We start from the raw sequence: 21,270 nt of genomic DNA on the forward strand, positions 1-21,270 counted from the left end.
AAAATCAGAGGAACATGTTGTCTAATAAATTGACCTACATTGTTGGGGTCCAGGACCTCAAAAACTGGATACGCTGTTTCTTGTCTAGGGGGAGGCTCAGGAAAAATTATGCCTCTCCTTGGAGCCTTCTCTAGATAATATCACTCCAAGGAAGGATAGGGTTCATAGGCAAGAGAAGTAGCCCCCCCTTCTTTACTCAGTAGAGCATGCTGGACCAATCTCCACAAAGAAAATGTGGTGACAGGAATGTACTCAGGGCCTTTTTTTTTTTTTTTTTCTAATCTGTCTTAACATGCTTCGAATCAGGAATATTAAGTCATCCGAATGAAAAACTCAGGAACTAGACATTTCTAAAGTTTTAATAATTTCTTTAATTGCTTTTACCTTTATCCCTGTTCCCTGTTATTTGAGCAGAGCTACCATCTGATCTGTTAGCTGTAATGTGGAACTCGAAGTTCCCATGGCATGATTCTTTTACTTACTGCGAACTAAATTTTGTGTCACTCACCCAATACATTCCTTTCACTTTGCAGGTTGGCTTCTTGGAATGATCTTCTCAGGGTCTCCTCACTTTTCTGATTTCAGTGGGACCTCCACTTGAAGGCACCTGTGCCACCACAGTACTGAGAACCATGTGTATGCCTGGGGGATTTAACAGAAGACAGAGACTTGAGTCATTCATGCTAGGAGAATGACAAAGCTTTACTGTGGTTCAAGTATATATGCACCATGTCCACTGGGTGGAAAAACCCCTGGAGTAGAGTGGAAAAACAAGTTCATGTTCTCAGGACAAAAATGAAGAACATGGAAATGACAAAAACCAATTCACATTCTTAGGATGAAAACAGGAACTGACTCAAAGGTGTTACTGCCCATTGACCAAACAGCAAAAGCCAAGATGTACTTTTCTTAAACCAAAAAATTTCCACATGTATCAGCAAGGCTCATCAGGGGGGAAACACTGAGGGAGGCCAGAAGGGTCCCATAGGAAATGCTCTCCTTGATGGCTTGCTTTGATGGCTTGCTTACACTATGCCAGAAGTTGCTTTGTAGGATTATGGAAATGAATAAAAGGAATTATCCCAACCTGGACCTTGTAAGCTACAAGAGTAGGCCCATTTGTGAGATATGCCCAGTAGTATGATAATGGCATAGATGTCATAGGGGTAGGTAACTGCTTTCTAATTCAATATTAAACTTCCTTCAAAGGAGAGTTATTTCCTGCCTTTATTTTTTCTTATTGAATTATTTTATTTATGTTCCAAATGTTGCCCCCTTCCTGATTGCTCCCACAGTTCTTCACCCTGTCTCACCTCTCCTTTGCCTGCTCAATGTTGCTCTCCCATGCCCTACTTCACCCCTGCCAGCCTCCCCTTTACTTGGTGCATCACATTTCTACAGTATTAGATGCATTCTCTCCCACTGAGGAAAGACAAGGCACTGCTCTGCTACATATGTGCTAGGGGTTATGGACCATCCAATGTTTGCTCTTTGGTTATTTGACCAGGTAACATCTAAGGGCTCTGGGATAGTTGATACTGTTTTTTTCCCCCCTGTGGGGTTGTGATCCCTTTCAGCTTCTTCAGTCTTTCCCTAGAAATTCCAGACCTCAGTCAAATGGTTGGCTATAAGTATTTTCATCTGTCTCAGTCAGCTGCTGGTAGAGTCTCCCAGACTACAGCCATGCTAGCAAGCAGCACATGACATCAGGAATAGTGTCAGAGATTGGTGACTGCACATGTGTTGGATCCCAAGTTGGGCTGGTAAATGGCTGGACATTCCTTCAATCTTCACAATTTTTTTTTCCTCCATCACCTTTAGAGGGAGAGATTTCTGTGACTGGTACTGTAGACTTGGTCATGATTTGGGAGATCATATGACCAAATGGTTAGGCTATTGCTGTTACGATAAAAGTTCATAGTCCTTAAATGCCACTTATGTCTAAAGCCATAGAATTGTGTCACTCTCAACTCTGGTCAAAAATGTTTTTTTGTTTGTTTGTTTTGTTTTTTTGTTTTTTTTCTTTCTTTTTGTTTGTTTGTTTGTTTTTTCAGTGAGTAATGGAAATTTGGCCACTGTACAGACCTATAATTAGTCAAACTATCAACTGTAAGTCATCTCAAGTTATCAACTATTCATGAATTATTCATATTGACCTCTCCTATTCAAGGTTTAAGGAATACTATGGGGAAGTATGCTGAAAGGAAATAAATGCTAGTATGTGAGGAAGAGAGTTGTAAAATGCAGACTTCAAAACATTGCCTATTATACATTTTAAGTCACAAAATCTTTACAACACTAATCAAATTCAGGTCTTGATTGGGCATGGGGAGAGAGAAATAATCCTTGCCAAAAATATTAGCATTCCCATTCCCTGTTGTCTGAAGAGAGGTAGCATCAATCTATGTTGAATAGATATTTAAGAGTCAGTTATCAATTCTGTGGTAGATAACCCCATCAGCATATGCATATAGGCATTAGTAATTTGTTTAAAAGGGTTTGTAACAGTAACAACAAACAATATGATGTCATGATGGAGTTTGGTGGTAGACTACAGGTATTTGAAAGGAAGTAATAAAAAGTATAAAATAAAAATGCATTGTAAATTCAAAAAATAATTTTAAACATAATAGATTTTTCTCAACAGAAGTTGTCTCATATTTCAGTTAGAGATGTTAATTTAATTTTTAAAGTTCACATACAATATTAGCTCAACACTTGAGTTTTACAGTCTGGCTAAATGGTTTTAAAGCTCAAGTTTTATTAAGATAATTATTTTCTCCTGATATCCCTGCGTCTTAAAACTAAGTGGAATTTCTGCAGGGGGGGGTATTCACTCAATATTTAACCAGTTACCAGTTTCTCTTATGACTTTTATGCAAAATAGAAAGATTTAAGGCAAACACTTTATGAATATAAGGATTCTCAAAGTCTATTTCAAAAATAATAGATTAAATAGATGTGTGTCTATGTGTAAATATTAGTGTACACAGATTTCACTCACATTTAATACCCATAATAAGTTAAACTATAATATTCTGGGGCCAGAAATAGAGTTTTTAAGAGTCTCTGAATTATTCTTAGAAGTTTTACTAAGAGTAAAGCAATATTAAAGAGTTTTCTCATGGATAGAGAGCATAACTGCCAATAGACATTTCACTAGCAGAATTATTGAATATCTCATAATATATAAACCTTCACAGTGCAGAATAGTTAAATACTGAAAATTAGGGTATCTGTACTCTATTTCTAGGTAAAATGTTACAGAAAAAAAAAAGCATATACCAGATTAATAATGGAAAGTCACTGATGAGTAAAATTCAAGACATGAAAATTGGAGTGTTACTTAAGAATTGAGGATTGTGACTGTAAAGAACTGACTCAACAGGTACCTGCACCCAAATCCGATAGAAGAGAGAGATGAACACCCAGAAGATCAGACAATACTGAGAATGCAGGACAGACCAACACTTGTGGCCAACTCTTCCCAAATCCCTGACCCAAGAGAAAATTGCACAGTGCCTCTGGATATAGGAATATAGGAGCAGTCAACAGCAGGAACCAGCTTGGTCTGGCCTGTTCCTGGAACTGAACTGAACTAGTCACACAGCTCCCTGTACCTAAATCCCTTGGCAGAGAGAGCTGGACCCTCAGAAATGCAGACAGTCCTTAGATCTCTAAGGAGACTACTCTCTGCCCATATACTCGACCATAAAGGAAATCAAAAAGTGCCATCTGTTTCCACTGGACACAGGGACCAAAAGAGTAATCAGGGGAAGGATTGTACATGTTTCTGCCTGAACTGAGAGCTGAAAGACAGTTGACAAGAGCTCGTGCACACCTGAGAGCAGAGCTTCTGTTCCCAGATCTGACTGAAAGAAAACAGGTCTACAGAAGTGCTGACCCACAGGCCTACAAGAGGGTCAATCCACTCTCAGAGAGCACAAGACAAGCTAACAGCAGAGACAACCTGATGGCGAGAGGCAAGCACAGGAATTTAAGCAACAGAAACCAAGAATATTTGGCATTATCAAAGCCCAGGGCTCCCATCAAAACAAACACTGAATATCCAAACATGCTGAAAGAGAAAGATTTAGATATAAAATCACATTTTATGATGATGATGGAGGACTTTAAGAGGGACATAAGTAAATCCCTTAAAGAAATACAGTAAAAAACAAGTAGAATGCCTTAAAGAGGAAACAAAAAAAATCCTTTAAAGAATTACAAGAAAACAACCAAACAGGTGAAGGAATTGAAGCAAACTGTCCAGGATTTAAAAATGGAAATAGAACCAGTAGAGAAGGCACAAAGGGAGACAACAAAGGAGAAAGAAAACTTAGGGAAGAGATCAGGAGTCATAGATGCAAGCATCACAAACAGAATACAAGAGATAGAAGAAAGAATCTCAGGGGCAGAAGATATCATAGAAAACATTGATAAGCTGTCAAAGATAATGTAAAAGGCCAAAAGCTCCTTGCCCAAAACATCCAGGAAACCCAGGACACAATGAGATGATCAAATCTAAGGATAATAGGTATAAAAGAGAATGAAGACTCCCAAATTAAGGTTACAGTAAATCTCATCAACAAAAGCATAGAAAAAATACTTTCCTAACCTAAAGAAAGAGAAGCCCATAAACATACAAGAAGCCTATGGAACGTCAAATAGACTGGACTAGAGAAGAAATACCTTCCATAACATAAGAGTCAAAACACCAAAAGCACAAAACAAAGAAAGAATACTAAAAGCAGTAAGGGAAAAAGTTCAAGTAACATATAAAGGCAGACTTATCAGAAATATAACAGACCTCACCAGAGTCTATGAAACCCAGAAGATACTAGACAAAGTCATACAGACCCTAAGAGAACACAAATGCCAGACCTGGCTACTATATCCAGCAATACTCTCAATTAGTCATAGATGGAGAAACCAAGACGTTACAAGACAAAATCAAAATATCCATTATCTTTCTACAAATCCAGCCCTACAAAGAAAAATAGATGGAAAACTCCTACACAAGGAGAGAAACTATACCCTAGAAAAAGCAAGAAAGTAATCTCCTTGCATCAAAACCAAAAGAAGAGACACACAAACATAATACTACCTCTAACAACAAAAATAAAAGGGAGCAACATTAATTATTCCATAATATCGTTTAACACCAATGTACTCAACTCCCCAGTATAAAAATATAGACAAAGAACTGGACATGTAAAGAGGTCCCAGCATTTGGCTGCATACAGGAAATACACCTCAGAGACAAAGAGAGACACTACTTAAGAGTAAAAGTCTGGAAAACAACTTTTTAAGAAAATGGTCTAAAAAAAATAAATAAAAAAGAAAATGGTCTGAAGATAGAAGCTGGAATTGCCATTTTAATATCAAAAAAATCAACTTTCAACCAAAAGTCATCAAAAAAGATAAGGAAAGGCACTTTATATTCATCAAAGAAAAAAGTCTATCAATATGAACTCTCACTCCTAAATATGTATGCTCCAAATGTAAGGGCAAGTACATTCATAAAAGAAACCTTACTAGAGCTCAAATCACACATTGCACCTCACAAATTAATAGATTTCAACATCCTCTCTCATCAATTGACAGATCATGGAAACAGAAATTAAACAGAGACCTAGAGAAACTAACAGAAATTATAAACCGAATGGACTTATCAGATAGGTATAGAATATTTCATCCTAAAACAAAAGTATACACCTTCTTGTCAGCACTTCCTGGTATCTTCTCCAAAATTCACCATATCATCAGTCACAAAACAGGCATCAACAGATACAGGAAGATAGAAATACTCCCATGTATCCTATCATCTCACCACAGAGCAAGGCTGGTCTTCAATAACAACAAAAACGCCAGAAAGCCCACATATGCATGGAAACTGAACAATGCTCTACTTGATGATAAGTTGGTCAAGGAAGAAATAAAGAGAGAAATTAAAGACTTCTTAGAATTTAATGACAAGGAAGGCAGTACATACCCAAACTTATGGGACACACTGAAAGCAGTGCTAAGAGGAAAATTCATAAGTCTGAGTGCCTGCTAAAAGCAAGGGGAGAGAGGATACATTAGCCACTTGACAGCTCACGCAACAGCTGCAGAACAACAACAACAACAACAACAACAACAACAACAACAACAATATCAACAAAAAGCAAAAAAGCAAGTACAACCAAGAGGAGTAAAAGTCAGGAAATAATCAAACCCAGGGCTGTAATCAACAAAGTAGAAACAAAAAGGCCTATACAAAGAATCAACAAACCAGGAGCTAGTTCCTGGAGAAAATCAACAAGATAAATAAAACTTTAGCAAGGCTAACCAGAGGGCACAGAATCAAAAATGAAAATGGAGACATAACTAGATTTGAGGAAATTCAAAAATCATCAGATCCTACTACAGAAGCCTATGTTCAACAAAACTGAAAATCTGAATTAAATTGACAATTTTCTAGAGAGATACCATGAACCAAACTTAAATCATGAACAGCAAAACCATCTAGAAAACCCAAAACTCTTAAACGAATAGAATCAGTCATTAAAAGTCTCCCAAATAAGCAAACAAACAAAAAAAACAACAACAACAACAACAACAAAAAACCAAAACAACAACAACAAAAAAAAAAAAAAAAAGAAAGAAAGAAAGCCCAGGACCAGATGGGTTTAGTGCAGAATTCTTTCAGACCTTCATAGAAGACCTCAAACCAATACTGTCCAAAGTATTCCACAGAATAGTAAAAGAAGGAGCACTGCCAAATTCCTTCTATGAAGTCACAATTACCCTTATACGTAAACCATACCAAGATCAAACAAAGTAAGAGAACTTCAGACCAATTTCCCTTATGAATATCGATGAAAGAATACTCAATAAAATTCTTGCAAACTGAATCCAAGAACACACTAAAATGGTCATACATCATGATCAAGTAGTTTCATCCCAGGGATGCAGGGATGATTCAATACACTGAAATCCTTAAAGTAGTCCACTATGTAAAAAGATAAATAAATAAAAAATCAAAGAAAAAAATGACATGATCATTTCATTAGTTACATTTGACAAAATTCAACACCCCTTCAAAATAAAAGTCCTGGAAAGATCATGAATTTAAGGCCCATACATAAACAAGTAAAATCAATGCAGAATAAACCACTAGGTAAAATTAACCTAAATGGAGCAAAACACAAAGCAATCCAACTAAAATCGGGTACTAGAAAAGGCTTCCCACTCTCTCCCTACTTATTCAATACAGTACTAGAAGTCCTAGCCAGAGCAATCAGACAATGAATGGAGGTCAAACGGATACAAATTAGAAAGGGAGAAGTCAAAATATGACTATTTGCAGAGGATATGATAGTATACTTAAGTGACCTCAAAAGTTTCACCAGAGAACTACTAAGCTGCTAAACAACTTCAACAAAGTTGCTGGGAATAAAATTCACACGAACAAATAAGTAGCCTTCCTCTACTCAAAGGATAAACAGTCTGAGAAATTAGGGAAATGACACCCTTCACAATAGTCCCAAATAATATAAATACCTTGGTGTGACTTTAACCAAGCCAGTGAAAGATCTGCATGACAAGAACTTCAAGTCTCTGAAGAAAGAACTTGAAGAAGATCTCAGAAGTTGGAAAGACCTCCCATGCTCATGGATTGGCAGGATTAATACAGCAAAAATGGCTATTTTACCCAAAGCAATCTAAAGATTTAATGCAATACTCATAAAAATTCCAAATCAATTCTGCATGTCACTAGAGCAATTTGCAAATTCGTTTGGAATAACAAAAAAAACCCAGGATAAGGAAAACTATCTTCAACAATAAAATAACTTCTGGGCAAATCATCATCCCTGACCTCGAGCGGTATTATAGAGCAATAGTGATAAAAACTATATGGTATTTGAACAGAGACAAAGCAGGTAGATCAGTGGAATTGAATTAAAGAAGCAGAAATGAACCCACACACTTATGGTCACTTGATCCTTGACAAAGTAGCTAACACCATCCAATAAAAAAGATAGCATTTTCAGCAAATAGTGCTGGTTCAACTGGAGGTCAGCATGTAGAAGAATGCAAATTGATCCATTTTTATTGCCCTGTACAAAGCTTAAATGCAAGTGGATCAAAGACCTCCAAATCAAACCAGATACACTCAAACTAATAGAAAAATAATGGGGAAGAGTCTCGAACACATGGGCACTGGGGAAAATTTCCTGAACAAAACATCATTACCTTATGCTCTAAGAATCAATGAATGGGACCTAATAAAACTGCAAAGCTTCCGTATGGCAAAAGACACTGTCATTAGGACAAAATGACAACAAACAGATTGGAAAAATATTTTTGCCAATCCTATATCTGATAGAGTTCTAATATCCAAAATATACAAAGAACTCAAGAAGTTAGACTCCAGAAAGCCAAATACCCCTATTAAAAATGGGGTATAGTGCTAAAAAAAAGAATTCTCAGCTGAGGAATATCAAAATGCTGAGAAGTCCCTAAAGAAATGCTCAACATCCTTAGTCATCAGGGAAATGCAAATCAAAACAACAATGAGATTCCACGTCACATCAGTCCGACTGACTAAGATAAAAACCTCAGGTGACAACAGATGCTGATAAGGATGTGGACAAAGAGGAAGACTCCTCCATTGTTGGTGGGATTGCAAACTGGTACACTGATTCTGGAAATCAGTCTGGAGGCTCCTCAGGTAATTGGACATCCCACTCTCTGTGAACCCAGTTATACCTCTCCTGGGTATATACCCAAAAGATGTTCCAACATAAAACAAAGACACGTGCTCCGCTATGTTCATAGCTGCCCTGTTTATAATAGTCAGAAGCTAGAAAGAATCCAGATGCCCTTCAGCAGAGGAATCAATAGAGAATATTTGGTACATCTACACAATGGAGTACTACTCAGCTATCAAAAACAATGACTTCATGAAATTCCTAGTAAAATAGATTGAACTAGAAATTATCATCCTGAGTGTGGTAACCCAAACACAGAAAAACACACAGTGTATGCACTCACTGATAAGTGGACATTAGACCAAAAGCTTGAATTACCCATGATCCATTCCACAGACCACGTGAAGCTCAAGAAGAAGGATGACCAAAAAGCAGATAGTTCACTCCTTCTTAAGAGGGGGTACCCAAATATTCTTAGGAGAATATTTGGAGGCAAAGCCCCACATGTGGCTCATATATATACATCCACCAAGACTTGATAAGATTGATGAAGCTAAGAAGTGCATGCTGACAGGAACCAGACATAAATATCTCCTGAGAGACACAGGCAGAATATGTCAAATACAGAGGCAAATGCTAGCAGCAAACCACTGAAATAAGAATGGGACCCCTGTCACAAAGACACTCCACATGGACTGACCCATGGGTCCAACTGCATATTTAGCCAAGGATAGCCTTATTGGGCACCAGTAGAAGGAGAAGCTCTTTGTCTTGCCATGGTTGAAACCCCAGTATAGGGGAGTGTCGGTAGGGTGTAAGGGGGGTTGTGGAATGGGAGGGGAATGGGATTGGGGGCTTATGTCTGTGTAACCTCGAAAGAGAATTGCTTTTGAAATGTAAATAAAAAATCAATATAAATAACTGAAAGAAAGGAAAAATTGAAAAACAACAACAACAAAAAAGAATTCAGGATTTTGAGCAGGTATCTTTGCATTTAATGACAGAATAATATTGCATTATGCAGATGAAGTACATTTTCAGTTTTAATTCTTCATTTGATAGACATCTAGGTTTTTTCCAGTTTCTACCTTTTATGAATAAACCTATCATGAACATAGAGGAGGATGTGTAATTGTAGGATACTGAAGGATATTAGGACATTTGCTCAGGAGTGATATAGCTTGGTCTTGAAGTAGAACTAGTCCTAATCTTGTGAGAAACTTCCATACTGATTTCAAGAATGATTGTACAAAATTATCCTCTCAACAATACTGGAATAATGTTCCCCTTGCACCAAAAATGTTGCCAACATGCGATATACTTTGATCGTAGTTTGGTAGTTTTTATTTGTATATGCTCTAATTGTTGTAAGGCAGAATCACAGAGTCATCATATACTTTGATGGCAAATGGATGACTAGAAGCTATTCTGTGTAAGGCAACCCAGACACAAAAGGACATGCATAATGGTAATTAATGTAGCATAACTATCCACTGACAGGCTCCACCCAGCACTTAATGGAAAGAGATGCAAAAATTCACACCCAAATATTAGAGGGAGCCTGGGGAATCTTATGGAAGAGTTGGGAGAAGGATCGAGGGACCCAAGAAGGACATGGACCCTATAAGAAAAACAACAGTGTCATCTATCCTGGAACCTTCAGTGCTCCCAGAGACTGAATCACCAACTAAAAGACAAGTACATGTTGGCTATGGGTCCTTGTGACATTTGTATCAGATGAGCATCTTGGTCTTAATGCTGTCTCCTGAGCCTGTTGCTTGACAGCCTGTGCCCCTAAATGGACTACATTTTCTGATCTCAGTGGAAAAATATGTGCCTAGTCCCTCAGCAATTTGATGTGTGTCTTTGTTTGGGGGGTGGGAGGAATTCAACGGGGAGGCTTCCACTGCTCAAAAAATTAAAAGCAAGTGGGATGGAGGAGGACTTGCACATGAGGGCTCTGTGAGGAGAAGAAAGCCTGACATTGGAATGCAGAGTGAATAAATAAGTAAATAAATTTTAACAAAGAATTAAGAGAAGACCCTACATAAATAGAACAAAAGAAGAAATATGAAATGACACTTTGATTGTGTTGATCAATTTCAACTGGTAATACATTTAATCATATTGAGTTCCATATCTTAATCTTTAATGAATCTAAAACAGTTCTAGCTGTGGTTTTATTACCAGTTATATCATGAGTGCCAAAAGCCTTTGCAGTTTTCTTTTCCAGTAAGAATCCCCATAAATCCAGCTGAAACATCCTTGCTTCATACTTAGTGTTTAGTTTTCCCCTTAAGAAATAAAACATCTGGTGTGTGTGTCAGCTATACATAAGAATGTTAACAGGTGCTTGCTGGAGATATTCTTTGATCATAACATTTTATTGAAGGTGACATACTGAAACATCTAACTTGTGGTGTATTTATTGATATAAAGACAAAATAAATGAATCGTTAGTTGGAACAGACATAGAAAAAATGTAGGAAATTTATTACACTTCATAGCAATACATCATTTGATTCTTTTTCTTAACTTAAGGTCTTTTTTTCTTTGAGGAATATATTGAAAGTGAAGAAGCACCCAAGGATATAAGTAATTTCAATACGGATGAACATGCATAGCATGAATACCCATGTAACAGGAGAAAGTTTCTCCATCTGTTAGTGTTGAAACATGTTTTCCAAAATTTGCCTTGATTTGCTGATAACATGAAAGCAAAATATGTATCCCTAACTTGAGTCCATTCAGATTAAAACAAAGGGAGAATGCTTTCATTATTCACCTCTTCTTCATTAAAATATAACTTAAATATAAATTTTAATATATGCTACATTGTAATTCAGTTACTAATAGTGAAAAACATATTTTATACATGTTCTTTTATGTATGTACAAGACCATAGATAAATTGTAATAGGAAAAATTTGAATAATAAAACCTTCTAATCAATCCTCAGAATATAATACTTTATGTTGTTAAAGCCTTCCAAAGACATTAACAGTATATTCCAGCAATTCAATTAAATTCCATAACATGTAAAGTAATTTAGTACTTTTTAATGTTTTGAATTTTTGCTTATTTTATTTTAATTAATTTCTTTTTATTTTTGAAACAGATTCTCAGACTGGTCTCCATCTCCAAAGTCCCTTTGTAACAGAGATTTGTCAGAAACTTGTATTACCCCCGTGTGTGTGTGTGTGTTTGTGTGTGTGTGTGTGTGTGTTTGTCTATTTATGTGAATATATATATATTTACTTTGACATAGGAGAAACTGAATATTGGGTAGGTTAATATACTACAGTCTTCCTGGTTTGACTTTTATAAAATATTAATTCAGCACTGTAAGAATTTACTTACTTAGGCTCCTGGTAAATAGATGGTAAGGAGAAGGGCCATTGCTAAATAATAAAGATGGCAATTTCCCAAGATAGCTGGCTTAGTCTTCACACTACTAATGTGAAACTTATGTCTGGAAGCTTATGCAAAGACTTCGTTAACTTCTGTCTCCTGCCAGCAAGGTCTGTGATGATAGACTACCTTAACAAAGTCAAGGTCAAGGGCTGATAGATAAGGATAAATTTCTTGGACAGAAGGCTGGGCTAGTTAACCATTCTATTTTTTTTTCAAACTGACCAATACTAAATAGGAAAATAATCTCTTCAAGTGCCTTAAAACTCCCAGACTTCAAGAAGAGACTGATATTTCATCTTTCCACATTTCTTCTCTGAATTGCAGAAGACCTTTTACTCTGTGGCTGCTACTTATTATATGCTTGTTCCCTACCAATGTGGTCTTTCTTCAATGCGACACACACACACACACACACACACACACACACACACACACACACATAAATAAAAAGGATTAAGTAAATAAAAATTATATATTTTGCATTGCAAACCTATTTTCATTCTTATTGTTTATTTGTCAAGAAAATATAGAAAGAGTTAACTGTGAAGAAAGTGTCTTAGTTGTAAGAGTGCCAGATTTGCCTGTAGCAATGACCACACTTGATCATACTACCATGAACATTCTATTCTGAGTTTCATAGGAAGACTGGCTGAGTGGCATCACCTGCATGTTAGCAGTTTTCTCCTGTGACCTGCGCTTCATTCTCTGCCTCTAGGTTGCTGTTTTGATTTTTTACCCTGATCCTGCCTATCATCAGTAACAGATTATTTTAATAATCCCATTCTTCTCCATGTTGTTCCTGGTCATGTTATCTATCATGGCAATGGAATGTGAAGAAGGCTATCTATAGTTCTAAGATGTGTTCTTTTATTTTAGTTGCATATTTCTTGAGACCTGTTTTACAAGAATAGAAAAACTCATTGGATTGTTCTGCATAATTCGGTTTTCAAAGGATGAAAATTATTTGCAGCATTTTAAAGTTGCCCAGGTATTTATGTGCTTGGATAACCACAAAAGTACTTTTGCTTAAGACCTTTGGTATGGCATATGAATGGTCTTTATAAAGCAATGCTCAATTTCTCCTATTTTAAATTTAATACCTATGAGTTTTTGTCAGTCTAGTGGAAAGGAACATGAAACCTGACATATTGAATCAGTCCACTGCTCCATCAAGTAGACTATTTTCCTTCCAATAATGGTCTATGAAATGGGACTTCAGAGAAAAATAAAGTATATTGCACATTGCAAATTTTGAAAGATCTTACCTAATGTTCCTGATTCGGTCCCATGTAGGTATTTCTCTGTGAACTATAAGGTCAGAGCAATAGAAAAATCTCAAATTCCCTTTACCAGAGAAGTACTTCCACTGTATATTGAATTTCTTACTTCCAGCTCACAATAGTTTATGTTCTATTTAAAGGCTTTTTTTATCAGTTCGTGTAAGAGGAAAATGTGGTAACATCTTTCCTATTGAATTTAGATCTTCTGTGAAAGTCCAACATCATTGGTTTCATTTGTGATGATTTTCTGGAAATGTTTATATGATTCTGGATATCTTTGCCTTCTCTAAATTGCATAGCATTTCCCTCATTTACAGTCTCAAAAGTTTAGCTGCTACTTTAATAAAATCAAGGACCATCTGCCCTTCTTAGTTTAGAAAGAATATAATTAATAGGAAAATGAGGGAAAGATAGAATTAAGACAAATTTCATAATGCTGCATACTAGTTGGAGCTGATACAAGCTCATTGCAAATGTAATTAAATCAATTAAAACTTAACTTTAAAACTTCCTCTAATTTTGATATATGCTTCAGTTTACCCAGAGCATATACATGCAGAAAAAATAAATATCAGAGCATGAGGAGAAAATATATCTCACTTAATATAGTCAAAGAGTGAATGGGACTCCTTTTTGAGTGCTAAATGAGAGAAACAAGATGTGCTATAAAGTCATTATGTGAGTTACACTGAAGTTGTCAACACAGTGTGTGGTGTTTGTCATTGGTTAAGTTATAGATGTAAGCAACACATATAGAGAGTTTTTTCACAGAACTCTTAGAATAAACAATCTAATTTTATATTATTAAAAATTATGTTGGCTCAGAATACTCAATTACTATTATAGATATGACCAGAGCATCTAGGAGTATGTAATTATTTTAGCCACAGTACTTTAGCTGAGGAGAAGAATTGAGTAGAGAACTAAAGAAAGAGTCAAGAAAATTTAGTTTCATTAAAATAAAACAAAATCTACTCAGCTATTAAAGTTAAGTTCACTGGCAAATGGACAGAACTTGAAAATATTATCTTGAGTGAGGTACCAGGTCACAAAAGAACACACATGGTATGTACTCACTGATAAGTGAATATTAGCCACAAGAAAGCTCAGAATACCCATAATACAACTCACAGTTCATATGAAACTCAAGAAAAAGAATATCACACCAAAGTGTGGATGCTATATACTACTCAGTTGGGGAAAGAGAATAATCTCTGGGAAGTAGAGGGAGAGAGGGATCTTGGAGGGAGAGAGGAGAGATAGAGAAAAGGGGGGCAGTTCAGATATGGGAGGAGATGGTAGAGAAGTACAAATTTTCAGGGTTTTGAAGGTAGGTATCAGGCAGTGGCAGAAGGGGAACTGGGGGTAACCACTAGAAAGTCCCAAATGCCAGGGATCCAAGAAGTTCCCAGGATCCAATAGGGAGGACTTTAACCAAAATACCCCACAAACAGGACATAGAACCTGTAGCGACCATATCCAGTGGATAGGCATGGCTCCTAGTTGAGGGATGGGGCCACCCACCCACCTCAGATATATTAATCCCCAATTCCTCATGTCAAAAGGAAATGCAGGGACAAAGAGTGGGGCATAAACTGAAGGAAAGGCCATCCAGAAGCTGCTCCAGCTACTCATCCATCCCATCCACTGAAACTATAGCTGATGTCAAGAACTGCTTACTGACAGAAGTACAGTATAGCTGTCACCTCAGAGGCTCTACTAGAGTCGAACCAATATGGCTCTACACAAGTACGGATGTACACAGTCAAAAACAGGACTGAGCATGGGGACCCCATTGGGAAAGCTAAGGCAAGAACTGTAGGAGCTGAAAGGGTTTGAAACCTCATAGGAAGAACAACAATATCAGCCAATCAGATTCCCCAATGCTCCCAGGGACTAAACCACCAACCAAGAGTACACAGGTGGTAACCATAGCTCCAGCTGGATATGTAACAGAGGAATGCCTTATCTGCCACCACTGGGAGAGGAGCCACTTGGTCCTCTGGAGGCTTGATGACCCAGGATAGTGAAATACTAGGCCACTGAGGCATGAGTAGGTCGGCAGGTTGGGGAATACCTTCATAGAGGCAGGGGGAAGGGAGGAGAAGATAGAGTGGTTGTGGAGGGGAAACTTGGAAGGGGATAATATCTTAAATATAAATAAATAAAATAACCAGTAAGTTGGGGAAGGGGTTATAGGAGAGGGGGAAAATGGGATAACGTTTGAAATGTAAATACATATAATATCCAAGAAAAATAAAATTAAAAAATAAAATAAAAAAGAGAAAAAAGAATTAAATATATACAAAGGAGAGTTAATTTAAAAAATGAATTACTCAATAGGACCTTACAATCAAGTTGGTCAGAGTAACCAATAGCCCTAGCAATCACCTGTGAAGTTTGAGGGTGGAGTATTGTACCCGTTGGTCAAAGATTCAATAACTGTAACCAATTTTTGGCCAAGCAGATTTTACATCATGATGTAAAATGTCTAATTGGGTCATAATACTCTGCCAAATTATATGGTGAATTTACTTAAAATTCTTTCATATATTTAGGAAGCTTCTACATGTACATGGCTTTTCAAAAGGTATGTCCCTGTCTTTGCTTCATCTTTTTCTTGTGCCGTTCTTCAATTCCTTCTCCATTCAACTACCTTAAGCTACTTTCCCATTTATCACTTTTTAATAAATCTATTTGGCTTTCTATTCCTGGTAAAATGCTCTCCTCTCTCATGGTTCCTAAATATGTTCCTACTCTCTGTGTCTATTTGCACTGAAACAAATAGAAACTCACATCTAATTATGGTATAAAGGTATAAAATAAATAAAAAATATATAAAATAAATCCTGATGTCATATTGATATATAATGTACATCAGTGGTAAAGTTTTAAAGCTAAATTTATTTATCTATATTTCATTATTATACATGTGTAAAAATCAGTTGACTACTCATGGAAGATATTTACCTCCTTGCACATATGTATAAATTTTATTTTCAATTTCCACATGATTTATATTTATGTTAATTAAGACAAGAAATAAAGAACTGATAGATCATTGAAATAATCAACTCTTCTCAGAGAACCTTGTTATAGATGGTAATTAACATAGATCCACAATTGTGCAGGGTCTATATAAAGAGAAATGGAGCACTTACCTCTAACTGGAATATCTTCTTCAAACTCCTTACATCAATACCCAAGGAGCAATGAGGATGAAAATGCAAAAAGAATTTGAGAGCCAGATATGGGAGATTAAATAAAGAAATAGTGAAAATACCCGGTGGGAGAGAGAGCTCAAAGCCTGGAGAGGTGGGCAATCCTGAGAGTACAGAGCAGGAGAGACCACCAATACTGCCGACCCCTGCCAACATCCCTGGCACAAGGAGAAACTGTATGGGAACTCTGAGAATCAGAAGATAGGGGCATTCAAGCGGCAGGTCCACTGAGGTCCAGACATGGCCCGGACCTGAAGGGACCCAGTCAAAAGCTCCCTGCACCCAAATCCCGTGGGAGGAAGAGCTAAATCTTCAGAGGGGCAGACACACATGGGAAGCCAGACGAGACTAGACTCTGCCCACATTTCTGACTCCAGAGGAAAACACCTGATGCCATCTGGGACCCAGGTGCATGGGGGCCCTGGAAAAATGTGGCACAGACCCTCCTGGTTGCTGCCCTTATGGAGAGTACAAAAGCAGCCTCCCAGGAGCAACTTCAGCCACAGGACTAGAGGTAAGACCAAAATTTCTGCTCCAAGCGACCTGTCTGGTGGATCCAAGACACACCCCACAGGAACACCTGAAGACCAGTAGACAAGAAAGACTAGACACCTGAAAGCAGAAAACACTGTTCCCATAACTGGCAGAAAGAAAACAGGAAAACAGGTCTGGAGCGCTCCTGACACACAGGCCTATAGGACGGTCTAGCCACTGTGAGAAATAACCGAACAAGGTAACACCAGAGACATCTGAAGAAGAGAGGCAAGCACAGGAACCCAAGCAACAGAAACCAAGACTATATGGCACCATCGGAGCCCAATTCTCCCACCAAAGCAAACACTGAATATCCAAACATACCACAAAAGCAAGATCTATATTTAAAATTACATTTGATCATGATGATGGAGGACTTCAAGAAAGATATGAAGAGCTCCTTTACAGAAAGGCAGGAAAAAAATAAATAAACAAGTAGAAGACTATAGAGAGGAATCACAAAAGTCCCTGAAAGAATTCCAGGAAAACACAATCAAACAGGAGAAGGAATTAAAAATGGAAAAGAAGCAATAAAGAAAGCACAAAAGGAGACAACCCTGGATATAGAAAAACAAAGGAAGAAACGGGGAGCCATAAATACAAGCATCACCAACAGAACAAGAAATAGAAAAGAGAATCTCAAAGGCAGAAGATTCCATAGAAAACATCAACACAATTGTCAAAGATAATGTAAAATGGAAAAAGCTACTGGTCCAAAACATACAGGAAATCGAGGACTCAAGGAGAAGATCAAACCAAAGGATAATAGTTATAGAAGAGAGTGAAGACTCCCAGCTCAAAGGACCAGTAAATATCTTCAACAAAATCATAGAAGAAAACTTCCCTAACCTAGAAAGAGATGCCCAAAAACATACAAGAAACCTACAGAACTCCAAAGAGATTGGACCAGAAAAGGAACACTTCCTTTCACCTAAGACTCAAAACAACAAATGCACAAAACAAAGAAAGAATATTAAGAGAAGTAAGGGAAAAAGATCAAGTGACATATAAAGGCAGACCTATCAGAATTACACCAGACTTCTCACCAGAGACTATGAAAGCCAGAAGATTGTGGACAGATTCACACAGACCCTAAGAGAACACAAATGCCAGCAACTATCTGTTAACTATATCCAGCTGATATAGTTACTGTATCCAGCAAAACTATCAATTAACATAGATGGAGAAACCAAGATATTCCATGACAAAACCAAATTTACACCATATCTTTCTACAAATCCAGCCTTACAAAGGATAATAAATGGTAAAGCCCAACCTAAGGTTCCAAGCTACATCCTAGAAAAAGCAGGAAACTAATCGTATTGGCAACAAAACAAAGAGAAGAAAAGCACACAAACATAATCTCACATCCAAATATGAATATAACAGGAAGCAACAATCACTATTCCTTAATATCTCTCTACATCCATACCTTAATATCATCTACATTTATTGGGGACTAAACACCCCAATAAAAAGACATAGATTAACAAACTTGATCCACAATGAGGACACTGCATTCTGCTTCCTAGAGGAAACACAACTCAGAGACAAAGACAGATACTACCTCAGAGTGAAAGGCTGAAAAAAAAAACTTTCCAAGCAAATGGTCTGAAGAAGCACGTTGGAGTAGCCATTCAAATATGAAATAAAATCGATTTTCAACTAAAAGTCATCAAAAAAGTTAAGGAAGGACATTTCATTTTCATGAAAGGAAAAATCCACCAAGATGAACTCTTAATCCTAAATATCTATGCTCTAAATACAAGGGCATATTCATACATAAAAGAAACCTTACTAAAGATCAAAGAACACATTGTACCTCACAGAATAATAGTAGGAGATTTCAACACCCCACACTCATCAATGGACAGATCATGGAAACAGAAATTAAACAGAGACATAGACAGACTAAGAGAAGTCATGAACCAAATGGACTTAACAGATATTGATAGAACATTCTATCCTAAACCAAAAGGATATTCCTTCTTCTCTCTGCCTCATGTTACTTCCCCAAAACTGACCATATAATTGGTCATAAAACAGGCCTCAACAGACACAGAAAGATAGAAATAATCTGCTGTGTCTTATAAGGAAACCACAAGCTAAAGCTGGTCTCCAACAACAATAAGGGAAGAACGCCCACATATACATGGAAATTGTACAATGCTCTACTCAATGATAACCTGGTCAAGGAAGAAATAAAGAAAGAAATTGAAGACTTCTTAGAATTTAATGAAAATGGAGGTACAACATACCCAATCTTATGGGACACAATGAAAGCTGTGCTAAGAGGAAAACTCATAGCTCTGAGTGCCTGCAGAAAGAAATAGGAGAGAGCATATATCAGCAGCTTGACAGGACACCTATAAGCTCTAAAACAAAAAGTAGCAAATACATCCAGGAGGAGTAGAAGGGAGGAAATAATCAAACTCAGAGCTGATATCAACCAAATAGAAAAAAAGGAATATATAAAGAATTAATAGAACCAAAAGCTGGACCTTTTTGAAAATCAACAAGATAGATAAACCCTTAGCTAGACTAACCAGAGTACAGAGAGAATATTTCCAAATTAACAAAATCAGAAAAGAAAAGGGAGCCGTAACTACAGAATCAGAAGAAATTCAAAAAGTCATCAGATCCTACTATAAAAGCCTATATTCAACAAAACTTGAAAATCTGCAGGAAATGGACAATTTCCTAGACAGATACCAGGTACCGAAGTTAAATCAGAAACAGATAAACCAGTTAAACAACCCCATAACTCCTAAGGAAATAGAAGCAGTCATTACCGGTCTCCCAACCAAAAAGAGCCCAGGTCCAGATGGGTTTAGTGCAGAATTCTATCAGACCTTCATAGAAGACCTCATACCAATATTATCCAAACTATTCCACAAAATTCAAACAGATGGAGCGCTACCGAATTCCTTCTATGAAGCCACAATTACTCTTATACCTAAACCACACAAAGACCCAACAAAGAAAGAGAACTTCAGACCAATTTCCCTTATGAATATCGATACAAAAATACTCAATAATATTCTGGCAAACTGAATCCAAGAGCACATCAAAACAATCATCCACCATGATCAAGTAGGCTTCATCCCAGGCATGCAGGGATGGTTTAATATACGGAAAACCATCAATGTGATCCTTTATATAAACAAACTGAAAGAACAAAACCACATGATCATTTCATTAGATGCTGAGAAAGCATTTGACAAAATTCAACACCCCTTCATGATAAAATTCCTGGAAAGAATAGGAATTCAAGGCCCATACCTAAACATAGTCAAAGCCATATACAGCAAATCGGTAGCTAACATTAATCTAAATGGAGAGAAACTTGAAGCAATCCCATTAAAATCAGGGACTACACAAGGCTGCCCACTCCCTCCGTACTTATTCAATATAGTTCACAAAGTTCTAACCAGAGCAATCAGACAACAAAAGGAGATCAAAGGGATACATATTGGAAAGGAAGAAGTCAAAATATCACTATTTGCAGATGATATGATAATATATTTAAGTGATCCCAAAAATTTCATCAGAGAACTATGAAACCTGATAAACAACTTCAGCAATGTGGCGGGGTATAAAATTAACTGAAATAAATCATTAGCCTTCTTCTACACAAAGGAGAAACAGGCTGAGAAAGAAATTAGGGAAACGACACCCTTCATAATACTCCCAAATAATATAAAACCCCTTGTTGTGCTTTGCCCTGAAGTTATCTGGACTTTCATGCTAATTCCACTGCCCCAAGGACAGTTGCCTAGTCATATACTCAGGAATCAGGTGACTTTATCAGAACATTTTCCCCATTGAATTTGTAAAGTACAGGTGAGGGGCAGCACAGGATAGAAGGAGGTCTGTCATTGGAGGAGAAGGAAGGATGGGCGGGAGAGAAGTTTGAAGGAAGAGGAGGAGACTAGGAGAGAGGAAGAGGCAGGAGGGAGAGAGGGGCAGAGAAGCCGTGGCAGGACAAAATGGCAGGTGATGTTAAGATTCTGCTCTGTGTATTTACAGGTTGTTATTAATGTTCTCAAGGGATGGATGGTACCGGGCTTTGTGTGTTTTAGTGGGCAATTATATCTTATCAATTGGGTCAAAGATTATTGTG

This window comes from Rattus rattus, chromosome 3 (assembly GCF_011064425.1).
Source record: "Rattus rattus isolate New Zealand chromosome 3, Rrattus_CSIRO_v1, whole genome shotgun sequence".
Lineage (NCBI taxonomy): Eukaryota > Metazoa > Chordata > Mammalia > Rodentia > Muridae > Rattus > Rattus rattus.